Source organism: Coturnix japonica, chromosome 1, assembly GCF_054131305.1.
Source record: "Coturnix japonica strain WE chromosome 1, WE-NBRP24, whole genome shotgun sequence".
NCBI classification, from domain to species: Eukaryota; Metazoa; Chordata; class Aves; order Galliformes; family Phasianidae; genus Coturnix; species Coturnix japonica.
In genome coordinates, this window is record NC_140663.1 from 100662678 (window position 1) to 100678534 (window position 15857).

General features: G+C 46.6%; 1 protein-coding gene across 2 annotated transcripts in view; it reads right to left on the bottom strand.

Annotated features, from left to right (window-relative positions):
- HSF2BP (heat shock transcription factor 2 binding protein) overlaps positions 1-15857 on the bottom strand; it is an 86232-nt gene that overhangs the window by 5646 nt on the left and 64729 nt on the right. The window lies entirely within an intron of this gene.

The following is a 15857-nucleotide window of genomic DNA, read 5'->3' on the forward strand; positions in this document are numbered from 1 at the left end:
TTACGGCAAGGTCAGGACTTAGCACTGTGCATCCTTTCACCTCCTGAATGTCGAACATTCAGTCTCAAAGGCTCTGTCACAGAAGGGAAAACGCACCTACAAGGATGCCTTCTCTGCCGGCTGCCCATAAGGTTACCTTCTGCACACAAAGCTGGCCATGCTGGAAGCCTTTTCTGGAAGCCTGCCCTGAGCTCTGCTGTGCAAGAATGAGTTTATGTATGATTGCAGGCAGAAACAAGCCAGTTTCTTCCTGCTTTAGGCTGATGTTTAAAGCTTGGCTAGAGGGATTTATCCTCACGTTGACCTGTCCCTGGGCCTTCTGAGGGAGCTGAAGCAAGTGAGGCTCTGGAGAGGACTGGTGAAGGGCCCAGGCACAGCCAAGGATTGCATGAGGCATCTGTCAACCCACTGCCCAGTGTTCTTGCTCCCATAGGCATACAGGGCTGTCTCTTTTTTCCTGAATCTCACAGTGGTTGCACAGAAGTAATCTACATTGCTTCACTTCATTGCATTTCAGTCTTCCTCTAGATCCATAAGGTGAATCTCCACTGCCTTAAGGTGGTCAGTGCACGAGAGTTGATTTACCTAAGGTTACAGAGGGGGTGTTGTGATTTAGGTAATCGTTATTTCCTTTGTTCTGTCCTGTCAGCCAAACGTAGGTGGTGAACAACATCTTACCAGTTCTAGTGCAATACCTGTGTGTCAAGGAGGCTTTGCTTCCCCCCCGGGAAGGAGAAAGGCCCACACAACCTCCTGGCCTTAGTAACAACAGCCACAGCCAGGCTGGGAAACAGATTGGAAAAGGTAGAGCAAGCTCACCTATTGTTCAGCATGCACAGAGCTGGGTCTCTGTAGTCATTTCACCTCCAGTAAAAATGCTGTTTTCTGTCTCTGAGATTCAAAAAGCAAAGAACTAAGTTGCACAAATGGCAGCTTTCTTGTTTAATGCTCTGATGGGGATTACAAGCCAGAGAAATACTGATCCTCTATTAGGGGACAGAGGAATAACCTGGCCCAACATAAACTGAATAAACAAACTAAGAGAAAAGAGAAGCACCATGCAAAGTCAAAAACCTGAATGTTCCTCAGCAATCAGAGCTTCTCTACCTCCTTGAAGGACTGTGAGAGTCTGATTGATTCCTCTGGCTGCAAGAGAGTGTGCGAGGGGGAAGCACTGTTAGTTCTTCTGACCCCAAGTGCTGAGCCGTTGTGGTTTGAATCTCATGAATTTCAGGAGGAGCCTGAGAGAGACAAAGGGCTCCTTTGCTGTCTGTGATGCATGAACAGTTGTTCAAGAAGAGAAACATCTCTGCCATAAAAGTCATCCCTAGATTTTTGGGAATCTCTGGCAGTTGACTCACTTTCTATATTGCAGCTGTCCGAGAAAGGCTGAATGCAAATGCACACTCCCATGTCTTACACAGAAACTTAGAAACCTGAAAGAAAAGGCAAAATTAACACCAGCCTACCCAAACTGAATTTCATGAAGTTAATTCCTCTGATTTACTTCCTTGCAGTCAGTAGAATACTCAAAACACTCATACTGAATCTATTTCACCACGTTATAGTTCTGTAACAACAGAACAGATAAATGAATGCACATAAAACCAGGGATGAATGTCTGTGAGCTGGGGAACAACTTTATATACAGTCATATTTTGAGTTGGTTTACAACTGCGAACCAAAAGAGACAACATCACCACCGGCGGCACCTCTCCAATAGAGATCTATTAGTCTGACACATTTCACATTTGCACTAAGTTGGAACAAATAAATGGCTGGCACTGTTGGGCAAACAGCAGATGAGCTTGGACATCCCCAGCCCATATCCACCTGCACAGGATAAAATCTCTAGCAATTCCATTTGTAAGCGCAGTAGGCTCCAAAAGCTTCTAAGAGCCCCTGAAATCTGGCAGCAGTCAACAAAACAGAATGGCAATTATTTTGCGTTTATCACGAGGAGATCTATTTATCCACATGTTTTGGGGAGGAATTGCAGCCTTTGTCCTACATGTACTGTCTCAGAAGGCTTTCCTCAGACCTTTGAAATGTCTGCATGCGTGCTGATGTGTATACGTGGGTGTGAAATCGTGCCTCTGTTCAGAGCGGGATATACAGCAAGGCACGTCTCCATTGAATCAAGGTCACTCATGAAGGATTTTTTATCTTTCTTTTTTTCTTTCCCTGACCACAGTAAACACTGAAGGGATGTGAGAACTTTCCTCACAACTTCTGTGCCTGGACTGGACACAATTCAGGAAGAACAATTGCAAGGGAGAATTGCCCCTGTGGACAGCATTGCCCACCAGCGCTCCTTCCTACTGCTGCGCCAGGGCAAACTTCTGCTGCCGCAGCTCTGTGGGAAGAGGCTTTTGTTACCTCATCCATCATCCAGGAAAGCCAAGGCAGCATTTTATTGCAGCCATGTGCAGCTGAGGGGGACGGCTTTCTGGTGGGAACTCTGAGGAGGCTGGGCTCAAACACTGCGTCGCTGCATGCATGGGGCTTGTAGGAGAGAGAGCGGTGGGAATCAATAAACAGAGCAAGAGGATGAACGCGTGTGTTCGTGCTCCCTGGAAATCCCCCGGCTGTCAGTGCAGCCGGCTTAGGGAAGAGTTAAAAGGAGAGCCTGGAAAGTTTGGCCAGATGACTTCCTGATGGAGTTTATACAAGTATAGCGTGCGCAAGGACGTATGTGCCTACGTGCCACTTCTCCCGGAGCAGCCTGAGCAGAGCAGAGGGAGGAAAGAAAATAATGAAAACACTGCAGATGGAACCAGTCTGAGAATAAGCGCCTGATGAATGCGCAGGATCTCTTATCACAGCACTCGCATCACAAACCCACCTGACAAATGTGAATGGCACCTCCCCTGCCAAACAGCATAAGCTCGGGAGCAGAGGCAGGGGGGAGGCTGGAAGGAATGCTGGCACAGGATATTCAGAGCACCCCACACCGGCTGCCAGTTGTTCAGCTCTCAGGACAGCCCCAGAAGCCAGGGAGACCATGTGGTCATTTGCAGTTGCTGGGATGCTGAGATAATGCAGAGATGGTGGTAGGGTGGTGCCAGGATGATGCCAAGGAGATGTGGAGATGATGCCTGTAGGTGCAGTATGGACATGTGGTATTATGCAGGTACATATGCATGGTATCATGCAACACAGCCTGGATCAAAACATCAGTAAAACACTGATACTGGCTTGCTAGCCTGGGTTGTATAAACCCATGCAGGACACTGGTACTCAGCCTATCCCTTTTTCTTCCGCAGCTGGGCATGTGCCACCTAGATGACAAGCCCTCAGGGTTACCTTGGTACTCCTATATGCAGCTCCTGCAGCAGAACTCTGATAGCCTGGGCTGCTAACCATGAGGGAGAAGGTCTTGCATCTGCACAGAACCTTTATTCTTCCCACTACAGTTCCTTCCAGGGAAGGGTTTTCTGAGGTACTTAGAGATGGCTTCAGTCTCCTTGACTACCCTGCACCCCTTTCAGCCTGGGCTACTCCTGGTACTCCTGGCATCAGGGATTAGCTGTCTCAGTCAAGTGAATAGTAATTTATGCAGTGATTTATGACACTTACTTTGTAGCTCCTTACTCCAACTTTGGTTTAGAGTTAAGACTTCATTACTACGGCTCTGTGGAAGAGGAGGTCTCACCTAAGATATCTCAGAACAAGTACTAGGGAAGCACAAAGCTGACCCAGGACCCAAGGTGACTTTTGGCCAGGGAAGCCTCACCTGCCTCAAGACTGAGTCTGCACTGCAGTGTGCTGCATGGCAGCATTCACCAGCCTCCCAGAAAAAAGGAGCAAAGGGTTAGGGACAAAGCAAGGACTGTGTGCAATGGCCTGGTTGATAAACTGGCCTGCTCTAGGTAGGTCAGCGAGAAGGCAAGCTCTGAATTTTGCAGATCAACCTTACTCTTAATTATGTCATTCCTCTTGAGCATGTCATTTCTCCTGCTTCGGAGCAGGGTGAGAGGGCACAGTCTATGAAAAGATTAAGCGTCAGTCCCTTTAGGGATGCTTAGTCAGTGAACTCGTGCTTCTCTGCTTCTCATTGCATACTTTCAATCTGCTGTCATTCAACAATCTAATGGAAGGGTTTACAAGTTTGTGCTGTCTCAGAAAATGTTTGCTTGTTCATTGCAGCTTTACCTGGAGGTGATGCTTCGTGCACAGTGAATCTCTCACTGACACCACAGCTAATTGCATCAGGAGGTCCAAGGGAAGGTTTTCCAAAGTGCTACCACTGCAAATGTAGCCTGCAATCCCGGAGTCAAGACAAGCTATGGACAGACTCAGTGTTATCACCAGTAACTAAAAAGCTGCAGATAGAGTTTAGACAATGACACGAGGCACAAATTTTAACAAAACAAAACCAACACAATTCCTTTCCTAGGCGCTGTGCTTACAAAGGAAGGTATGCTTCTGTGCATTGCATTGTGACCTCTTTGTATTTCCCTCTCTCTACAGGCTAGCACAGACTCAAATCAGGATAAGCAGGACTAGGGTGAAGTGGGATACTGGAAAAGAAGTGATTTCACCTTAACACAGGAATTTCACACCAAATTGCCTCTGACTTGATCTGAGATATTAAAGAACAGAGCTGCTTACCCATGTGTGGTAAGTCAATTGGCATCGAGCACTCAGCCTGCACTGTGCCATAACCAGCAGTGTCCCTGCCCCGGGCTGCTGCTGAGGCACAGTGTAGGAGCACAGAGCGTGGCTCAGACCTGCAGCCCAGTCACCACAGCAGTGGCCCTGTTTGAGTGGGAAAGACGAGCAACCCCAAACACTGCAGGAATTCAGACCAGATTTATTGCTATGAATCCAATCAATCTTTCCTAAGAAACAAGGTCCCTTTTTAAAGAGAAAAGTGACTTCAGGTCAAATACTTTCATCCAAAGAAATATAGAGCATAGTTCCAGTTGGATGGCATCCTGCGTGGTTTACCGGCAGCCTCTTGGTCTGGGGGAGGGATGCAACTTCCTGCACCAGTTCAAAGGCCAGTGAGTGCTGTCACCATACCACATGGCAGTGAATCGACACCAGGTCACATTACATGGGAGAATGCCAGACAAAAAAGGTCATCCCTGGGCTCCACACCAGCTTGCAACAGAGACAGAGTAGGTTTCTCTACATGGCACTGCATCTGCTGCGTTCTAAAGAATGCCTGCCCAGGCTCAGCTGCCCACCACACAGGGCAGATGTCACCTGAGTCCCCTGCAGCAGCTGGTAATCTCTGCACAGGCAACAGGGCTTATTTCTTAGAAAGAGAGGAGGAACAAGATGCTCCGAGTATGGCTGGACAGCACAGGGTGTTTCTCAAATGCCAGACCCAGGTGAACTGCCTGTGGATGGAGAACGGCCACTGACATCCCCTGCAGAACTTCTCCCATTACATCCCTGGGGGCTGGCACAGTGGCACATTCTTCCAGGGCCCCCAGAGATACGACCAGTCACATTTGTGTCCTCCCTACCTGGTTCAAATGGCTGTACCCTTGCAGGCACCGGTTATCCATGAGATAAATCCATTAACCTATGGTTTCAGTGGGGGCCAGTTTTACCCCACTGAGTGATACTTTGCTGTTGGGCAGCAAGTACATTTGGCAGAGCCCAGGGCTGTCCTTGTCCCCATCATGCTCTGACAACTTGCCGTGTGACTGTCAGACTCACGTGCCTCAGTTTCCCCTTCTGTATCTAAATGGGAGCAGAAGCTGAAAATACACCTTCCCTTTCTTTATGAAGTTCTTTGATACAGAGATCTAAAGAACAACATAAGAGCTAACATTGACCTACACTTTCCTTTACTGCATCCAGACCTATTTAGTGCCTATTTATGGCAACCTGGTCATTAGCACTATAAGAACCAACTCAGAACAAAGAAAGCTTTAAACCACTGAATTGGGGTGTGCCGAGCTGTCAGAACAGCTATTGTACATTACTTTCCTCCTTGCTCTATCAAAAGACAAAAGCTTCATTTGATGATTGAAGACAGAGAGAAACCAGAATAGTGATGGGATCTCCTGCTAAACATGGAATTCCACATTTCCTAAAACCCAGATTTCTCCTTTCCAACTCACTGCTCACCCTCCTTTGACCTCTCCACATGGGGATCAGAGCAGTGCTCTTCCAGTCAATCCTGGGCTAAGTTATTCCAGCAGTATCAGGAAAGCTTGTGATTTGGGCTTTTGTTGTTGTTGTTGCTCTGTTCTCAGATAAATGGCTGTGCAGGCAGTTGATGTGAGACATGGACAGCCTCTCTGGCATGCAGGGAGCTGCTGCCACTTGCTGGCACCCTGTCATGTACAAGTGAAAAGGATTTTTTCAGTCTGCATTTCTTCCCTTGGAAGGTTTCAAGGCTGAAAACAACTTGAAAAGATACGATGATCTTTAGGGTCCCTTCCAACTTAAGCCATTCTATGATTCTGTACTTCTATGATCATCTGCTGAGCCTGGTGGTTTCAGCATCCCTCACAGCTCTCTTAGCACCCTTCTATTGCACATTTCCTTTTATTTTCTCCCTGTCCTTGTTCCTGGATCACGGCTGCTAAGTTCTAGCTCTAGACCAAGAGGAGACAAGATACTTTTGCTTCACTGAAACCCAGAAATGATCACAGAATCACAGAATTATCAAAGTTGGAAAAGACCTAGAAGATCATCTAGTCCAACCATTACCAATACTTCCCAGCTAAATCATATTCCTCAACACAACATCCAAACATTTCTTGAACACTCCCATGGTCGGTGACTCTACCACCTCCCTGGGCAGTGCATTGCAATGCCAGACTACCCTTTCCGAGAAGTAATACTTCCTAATGTCCAGCCTGAATCTCCCCCGGCGCAGCTTGAAACCATTCCCTCTAGTTCTATCATCGATTACACGAAAGAAGAGGCCAACCTCCAGCTCACTACAACCCCCCTTTAGGAAGTTATAGAGAGCAATAAGGTCTCTCCTGAGCCTCCTCTTCTCCAGGCTGAACAATCCTAGCTCCCTCACCTCAGAGGATGGTGACTCCACCACCTCCCTGGGCCATTCCAGTGCCTGAACACTGTCTGAGAGAAAGATTTTTCCTTATATCTAATCTAAAGCTCCCCTGGTGCAACTTGAGGCCATTTTCTCAGGTCCTAGTTCCAATCTTGACCAGTTTTAGACATGTACCCATTAATTCTATTTTTAAAATGCTGTGGGAGACGTGGGCTTGGTGATGTTTTCCAGTTTGGCTATAATGGAAATGGAAATCCTTCTCAAGCGGGCACCAGATTGAACTAGTGGTTACAGCAGGGAGAGAAATCAAAATAAGCAAGACTGGATCTCACAAAACAAGCACTTTACTTCAGGTGCCAGACCTTGGGGATGTTGTGCTGTCTGAAGTGAACTCTTCTGGCATGCACGTTTCCTGAGAGAAGAGGCTCGAAGAGACCTTATGGTTAACACAAAGGAACTAGAAGGAAGGGATGAATTTCTTCCAGAAAGTGCACCACAAAGTAACTGGGGAAAACCCTTCCACACAGGAAGAGAAGCTGTGCTGTAAAGCATTTAAACTCAAGGAACGCTTACACTGTGAAAGCCCTGTTTGTTGACCATTCAGTTAGATAGAGACGAGATAAAGCTTAATTAGCATCCTCCAGTTATGCTTTCTAGGTTCAGTGCTTGACAGAGAGATAAAAATGACTGCAGAAAGTCACAGGCTTACCCCAGCAGATACCAAAGGAAAGGAAAGCAATTCAGCTGCTAACTCAAAGGGGCGTCTTTACAAAATAGCCCTTACCAGAGAGTTGTTATCAGGTCTGTGCTCACAGCCTTCTTTTCTGGACAGATCAAGCTAACCAACTGATTATAAAGTGTATCGCCTTTGGAAAAGCTCCAGAAACAAATGTGCTCCTTTAGGAACTCAAAAAACTATTTTATGTATTAATTTCCAAGTACTTTGCAGCAGTAACTAAGAAGTATCTCAAAGGCAGCGTGAAACACCTCAAGACTGTGAGCCAGAGCTGGCAATGTGGATGTGAGAAAGAGAGCTGGACATATCAAAAGGCAGAAGCAGTTTGTTTTGCCACAAAGAGCACATAGCAAACCACCTAGCACTGAGGTCAGTGAGGCAAAACACAGCAGAGAGATGACAAGCATGAGGAGAGGAGGAGCCAGGTGACATCCAGGGCCTAGTGCTGCTGTCACAACGTCAGCAGAAGCAGGGCCAAAATGATATTAAATCCACAGAACATCTTAAAAATAGCACCTCCCTGGCCAAAATGCAACATGGAGGGGGTCAGCTGCAGGCCTGCTCCCAGAACCCAGCCAGGCTGACCCCGTGTGGACACGTTCCAGCAGACAGAGCAGAGCAGGAGCTGGTTATACCTCACACACTTTCTTGTCTGTCTCCCCACAGAAACAGAGCACCCTCTGTGTTCCTCTTACCTCTTGTCCTACCGCTATCTGCCTGTGTGAAAAGTCAGCCTTCATCTTGTTTGTAAACTTGCCACAGGTACTGGAAGTAATGCACCTGCCTGCCCTTTCCCTGTGGGACAGGGCCCTTCCATGCCTCCCAAAGTGCAACACCCAGAGGAGCGGGAGCCATTTCACAGGAGTGCTCTCCTGCTTTCTGGCTATTCATAAGCAGTGCTAACTATCAGCTTGCAGAAAAATAGCAGAATAGAAATGGAAAGCTTAACACAACAATCACACGCCTGGTAGCAGGCCAAATGCTGACAGAGAAGAAGCCTAAAGAGGCTTGTTAACATATTATAATAATGTAAATTTTCCCCACTGGCATATCCATAGATGGCTTCTGCCACAACAGGTCAGAAAAGATTTATTGCCAGGTCTGAAACACAAAGGGTAGGAAATTCTAGCTGGACCCTTGCTGGGATGCTGGAGATAAACACAGTAAGCAGCGCTAAACTGATGTGCTGGTGGTGAGAATAACTGTTTGGGGGCTTTTCCCATTGCTGAAACCAGTGCTGGTGACTACAGATCTTTTGATGCAACTTGCAGTATGCATTTGTTTGTTATAGCACCAGCACATCTTGTACCAGTCTGCGGATCCTCGAGAGAGCCTTGAAAAGCAGTAGAAATAGTCTTGCAAGGAAGGCAGGATCAAGGCATGAATATCTCAGCACTGATCTCTTCACCGCTCTGGCAGCAGCACTAGGAAACTAAGGATCACAATACGGAGAACAAGGATGTTAATTCTGCCTAAATAACAGACTGCATTTCCTCTCCCCGGCTGTTCTGGGGAGCTAATTACACAGATTCTCAAATCAAAGAAATATAAAACAGTCTGCAAATGATTGTAATGTTGATGTGCTGGCAGCCTAAACCATGACATATGGTCCTCCAGTATGCCATTCCAGAGAACAGGCTCACGAGCAACGCTCATTACGCAAAATAATGTCGTAAATAAGAGAAAGAGGCTGATTTTAGAAACGTGCTTGAGGTAGCCTCCCCGTTCAACCCCGAGAAGAAGAAAGATGGCATTTTGCAGAGTTGCTGCCAGCCTGGTGACAGGGTACCAAAACTATGTCCCTTGAGGGGGAAGGAAGGTGAATCACACCCAGCCAGGATCCCTGCCCAGCCATTACCCATACATACAAGCTTTGCTAAGTTTTCGGCACCCATTCTCTCTGAGCACTGTGTGTGTGCATGAGACCCATTTCGAGGGCTGGCATGTGACTCTGAAAACACAGAAGCGAACTTCCCTGTGCAAAGGTTAAGAACAGGCCTGATTTATTTCCTTTTTCCCTTTGGGGATATACAGTTCAGCTTCTGGGCAGCTTAGAACACATCCCCACACCAAGCAGCACTGAAACCAAAGTTTTCTGCCTAGAAAAGAGGTAGCTTCTCTGCCTCCATCCTCAGCCCAGCACAGCCAGCCCTCCTTCTGTCCCATCAGGACAGCACATCACCATCAGAGCAGGGCAGTAGGGAAAAGGCAAGAGACAGCACGATCAGCTCCTCCCTTGAAGTCATAATTTTGCTACTTGAAGCCTTGTGCAATGGGTTATTTTTATATGTCTAACATCTGCCCTGGACACAAGTCATTTCATGTAGGGTTTATTATTCTGGGAAAGAAAAAAGGGGAAAGGTCCGTCACATTTGCCTTCTTTATTGCTCATTGAAATCCTACATTCTGGAGTGCCGAAGGCCCCAGATTGCCTTCACCTCACCCTGCCTCTGTTTGGCCTTCAAGCAGGCAAATATAATTCCAGTAACTGCATAAAGGAAAGCTCGAAGAGTCCACCGGAGCCATGTGCCTCTTGGGAAGGAGGCAGCAGATAAACAGGATTAGGGAATTTAGCATAGCTCAACCTGCCAATTTCTGCAAAAAGGAAATGTAGGCAGTGCCTGCAGTCCTGATTCAGAGGAGAAGCCTTTGAAATGCCTGCCAGGCCAAACATGTTGAGATACAAGCTGCTTTTCCTCCATCTCACAGTGCACTGCAGGGAACAGCCCTCCTCTGTGGAGCTTACTCTGTGCCCAGTGTGGGTCACGCTGCTCAGCCTCCCACCCTGGGAGAGCCTCCCTGGGAGAGCCTCCTCAGGGACCTCAGCAAGTGGGCCTAGTTCTGCACCACTGGCTCCAGCTTCAGCCCTAATTGAAATGGGGAAGTCAACTGCAAGAGTGCTGCATCCCCACATTTCTCAAACACCTGCAGGGATGGTGACTCTATCACCTCCCAGAGCACCCTGTTCCAATAAATGTCTGTGTGCACTGAGACTAACGGAGCCACCAGTGTCTCTCACAGAAAAGCCACCATTGCATCCATTCACTGCTTGTTTTCCAGTGTGATCCCTGTGAGCAGAGCCCTTGCAGCCTCCTTAAGCCCAAGGGGAGAACACTAGGAGAAAGGGCAGGAGCACTGGAAAAACAAGTTGCTGCTGCATCATCAGCTCCGTGGTGGTCAAGCATGGAGTCACCGAGTAACTGTGTTGGTAATGCTCTGGATTATCAGTAGCAGACGTGTCTTTCTGGCTCACTTGGGTATGGTGCCTTAAAGCGCAGAGCAGGATTTGCGCAATTCCATGGAGCTGGGGAGAGGAGGGAGAGGAGAAAATCAGTGCAGAAATGCCCCCAGCCTCAGTGCTCCTCTGTGGCAGACCCATAGGGGTGCTGCAGCAGGGACAAGGATGCTGTTGACAGGAAGGCAAACCTTCCTCGTAAATCCTGCTTGGGATCCCCTCTGGGGCTCAGTGGCACTGTGTGCTGGAAAGGCAGAGTGACAAGGCTTGTGTGACTCTGGTTTCCCCAGCTCCAGGCTGGGGTGACCATTCCCATTGTTGCAGGAAGGCCTGGCCTGCAGGTCTTGCTCATGCAGAGCTAAGTCAAACCCCAGCAGGCAAGAAGACAAAAAGTGAGTGCACTCAAACATCACTTATCTCTCACTGACTTCAGCTAAAGTAAACTAAGATTTTAATACATCTACACCATTTTCGAAGCAGTTGTTTGCAGGTAAAGATTCAGAAAAGGCTTTTTCAAAGTTGGTCTGGACAGTCTTTTTTTCTTATACTTTCTCTGCTCCTGCACAAATGGCATTCACCGCTGGCGAGTTATACCGGCAAAGAATTAATAAGGAATCACTTCTGGTTTCCCTGCATCTGATCTGAATTTTCTCTCTTTCACAGTGTGTGATATTTGTTCTCTCCCTCAGGGTACTCTTGTCCTTGGATGAGATTTCAGTGATGTTCTTAAATCCTGTTTGGACAGACTTCCAGCGAGACGCAGACAGCTGAAGGCTTGGTTTTTCAGCATGTGAGGTTGGACCATTTGGCACATGGCACACCACTGAGCAGACACGGGGAAAAGCTGCTTCTTGAGTGGTAGTCAAGTGTCCAAAGCAATGCACACCCTCCCAGCTGTCCTGGACCTGGAGTACTTCAGGTAGCCTGCTTTGTTGGCCCACTTCACAGTGCCCCAGATACGGCCACATTGCCTAGCTCCATGCCCTTCCAAGTGGTTGTCAGGGACACACCTGCCCCACAGTGTGTTCAGCCAGGCCCTGCTGGCATTCAGGAGCTGTCAGAAATGATCTGATGGATCAGCAGAAGTTGGCAGCACCCAGAAATGATGGCCTGGGCAGGGAGGAAGGTGAGATACCTAGAAGAAGAATGATGACCACAATGATATGGTTCAGTGATATGCCCCTGGAGATCATGGCAGCCACTGTGACTGCTAGCAGGCCAAGTTGTAACCACACTGGTCATTAAGCTGAACTGTATCCTATGTTGTTCTGTGCACTGATTCAGTTGCATGCTAAATGATCACAAACCTGAAGCTCTACTCAGGATCAGACCCTTGAAAAGAAACTCAGTTCCCTTTCCTTGACTGTCGCTCTTAGGTATAATGTATATCAAGTTAGATCTACAGAGATATTGCTCAGAACAGGCAAGAGAAGCTGCAAGTAAAGAAAAATTGTCAAATGAATGCTAAAAAATACCAAATATCCCACAGCAATCCAAACTAGTGGCTGAACTGCTATAAAAGGTAAAATAAAACAGGTCAGTCTGAAGAGATGTGCCATTTTATGCCAGATAAAAGAGATGGTAACTTCTCGTCTGCTAGACTGTTTCATCATTTGCTCTTCCAAGAATCCATCTCTCTGCTAGTAATGATGTCAAATAAATCTTCACTAAAATGTAAAAATGTTTATGATTATACTTACTGACCCATTTCTTTATTAAATGAGGACAGTAGGACAATGCCCTAATATTTACTAATGGGTTATTCCCATCTAACCTTTTCTTATTCATCCAGATCATCTGTTTTCATTTCATCATACAATAGCTGCCAATAAAATTAAGTCAATTAAATTAAAGGTCTATTATGTTCTTTGATATGAGGCGGAGACCTTTTTTTCCCCCCTCAGTCAATGCTCAGAGAAGATTTCTGATAGGGCAGCTGGGAAATCTGGAGCAGATTCTCATCTGTTGTAAATTGGTTTAGCTTTTTTGAAATCAATAGAGTGGCATCAGCTTACTCCAGATGAGAGCCCCAACCCTTATATGTATGAGGAAGCCTCAAGCCTGCAGACGGAACAAAAATTTAGATCCTGAATCACTCCTTCATGCAAACTTAAAGACCTCGTACACATAGGGAAGTATGAGCAGTTGCGTATAACAAGCTCTGTGGTTAGACATAGCATTAGCAGCCAGGTATACTGTGCAGTTACACCATGCTCTCTTCCCTATCTAAATACCGCTATTCCAGTATAAAATATGACCTTTTAGATTTCATTTTAAATGTGAGCTAATCCCAAGAGACAGAACTGAAATCAATGTGAGACTCTAAAACCACGTAGCAGTGTCTGCTTGAAGCTGCCTGCTTTGCTACTCTGATATAAAACATTATACTGCACTTTTTTTTTTTCCCAGGTGAGACAAGACCTTAATATCTCATTCAGTGATTATTTAAATAAAAAGGCAAACAGAAGAGGAATGTTCTACATCCTAACAAAATCCTCAGCTCTAGCCTTGAAATGCCATTCAAATATCTTAAGAACTATTACTAGACTATAAATGATCTTCATTTGCAGACAACCCATTCACTCTCCCACATCTTTGAAAGTGGCTTCTCACTCCTGGGCCAGGCTTTCAGAAATATTTTTGTGGAAATAAATCTGTTTCTTGGAAAACTTCTTTTAGCTAGAACATCCTGAATGAGAAGGCTAAAGCTGATAAGGCAGAGTGCCTTTTGTTGTCGTACCTTACCGTGGGATAAGCACTTTGTGAAAGACTGAAGATGCTCCTCAGACAGGATGTGTAAGTGAAGGGGCTGAACGGTTAATAATATCCCCTGTGACTCACCAGCTGATGTGGTCCCCGGTTCTGTCTCTTCTTTTTGCCTGAAGTGCCTCTGGGGTGTATGATCAAAACATGATGGGGAATGTCCTCTCATGTGGTGGGACAGCAGCAGATGCCTCTGGTCAGCCAGCGGGAGATGCTAGGTCACAGCCTGGATCTCTGACCCATCCAAGTGAGCGCCTTGGGGCAAAGATGTCTCAAAGGAGACATGCAAATCCACTTATACCTCCTCAGCAGCTGCTAGCGATTTGTAAGCCACACATGGGACCGGGGTCACGGCTTGGTGAGGTCTGGGGTCTGCTGCATGAGGCTGAGCAGTCAGCCACCACAAAGCCTTGGACCGCAGCCTTCAGCAGCAGATATGTGGCCTGCCTGGCGGAAACCCTGTGCTGTGGCAATCACAGCGGGGTGCAGGGATGGGGCAGCTCCTTCTCCACTCACGGGTGAGTGGCAGCCGCGTGAGCTAAAGGCCACGTGCTGGCATGTGGTCAGGGCAAAGAGGAGGAGCTGCCAGAGCTGCTGGTCATTACCTCAAGAAGGCTTCCCTCCAGGTGCCGGACTTCAGTCCCATGGCATAGTCCCATAGTTCCTGGTGGAGCGAATGACACAACTGGGAATGGCCGAGTACTTTCCTGCAGTCTCTTTCTATAAAGTGTGAAGGAGACCTACCTGCCTTTCTACAGCCCTATGTGGCAAGGTGTGAGTCTTAGAGGCCTACAATATCCCAGTTAACCCTTTAGATGGTATAGAGAAGTGAGCTTGCTCAGATCTCCCCAGAAAACATCTTTTGGAGTTTTAGCGTTTTCTCCCTTATAATAAATAAGAACCATAGATCTTTGTAAAATTCTTATAAGGCTAGTGAAAATTGCAATGAACCTAGCCAAGACACTGTCATCTAACTTGGGTTATAGTCCTGGATTCTTTTTTCAACTTGAAAACCATGATCCTCTCTTAATATTCTCTCTGAATGCTCTGTCAGAAGTCATCCCCAAACCCATAACTCATATCTGCACTGCTACTAAATTTTAATCTCCACCCCTCTGTTAGCCATCATCCTGAGGAGCCACCACACACCTGCTAAGTATCTGAATCGTCTTCCTACAGCCCTGATGGCAAAGTCAGCACGGTCCCCACCAAGTCTAGACAAACTCTGCTGTGAAAGAAAGGCAAATAAAGACCTGGAGACCTTTCGCAGAGATTGAGAGGAGATAAAATGCTTATCCAAAAACCTTAAAGCAAACTTGGGAATTAACACTGAACAGCTTTGTGTGTATTTCCAAGTGAGAGACATGTAAGCAAAGCTTTAACTCTCTGCTGTCACAAATCCAGACAGTGAAATGGTTCCTAACCCTAATTAACTAAAAATGTTTGACATCTTAGAAAATCTTTGAAGCGCAGAACGGTTCTCAATTAACCAAACCTACGGAGCAGACCAGAAGCTTCCCTATTCAAACTTCAACACGTTTTACTTGATTCAGGCATTGTATAAAGTATGTGAAACCTCACACGAGATCCAGCAGTCTCTTTTGCTCCTGGAACACATTCTTCTGGGATAAATGCTTTAAAATCATCCATTGTAATTGAAACTAATCAGAAAGTTCCAGCTTCTCTTCAGACACAAGGGACATAAAGACTGATCCAAGAGATATGGTCCCACAGTCTAAATAAGAGGGGCTGACTGAGGGGGATGAGGAGAAAAGTTAAAGTGTCTCTTGAAGGCATTTGCAAAGGGAAGGGGATAAGAAGTCAGGATCAGGCCTTCCTCTGAGCTGATCTCTGCCATCAAGCAGGGGGTTGACAGGAGATACCCCACAGAAACCTCTTGTTACCGCCATCCTCACTCAGGTAGGAGACTGGCTAAGAAATTTGAACACCGTCTTTCCTCAGAGGATCTTATCACACATTTACAGGTTTCCAACTCTAAACAGTCTCTGAAACTATGCAAACAAGAACTGGCTGCTCATTGCTTCTTAATGACCCTGGCAGGTGCAGTTTCATCGGCTCCATGTGGAACTTATTTTTGTTGAACAATCATAGCTAAGCTGCAAGGAAGGCATACA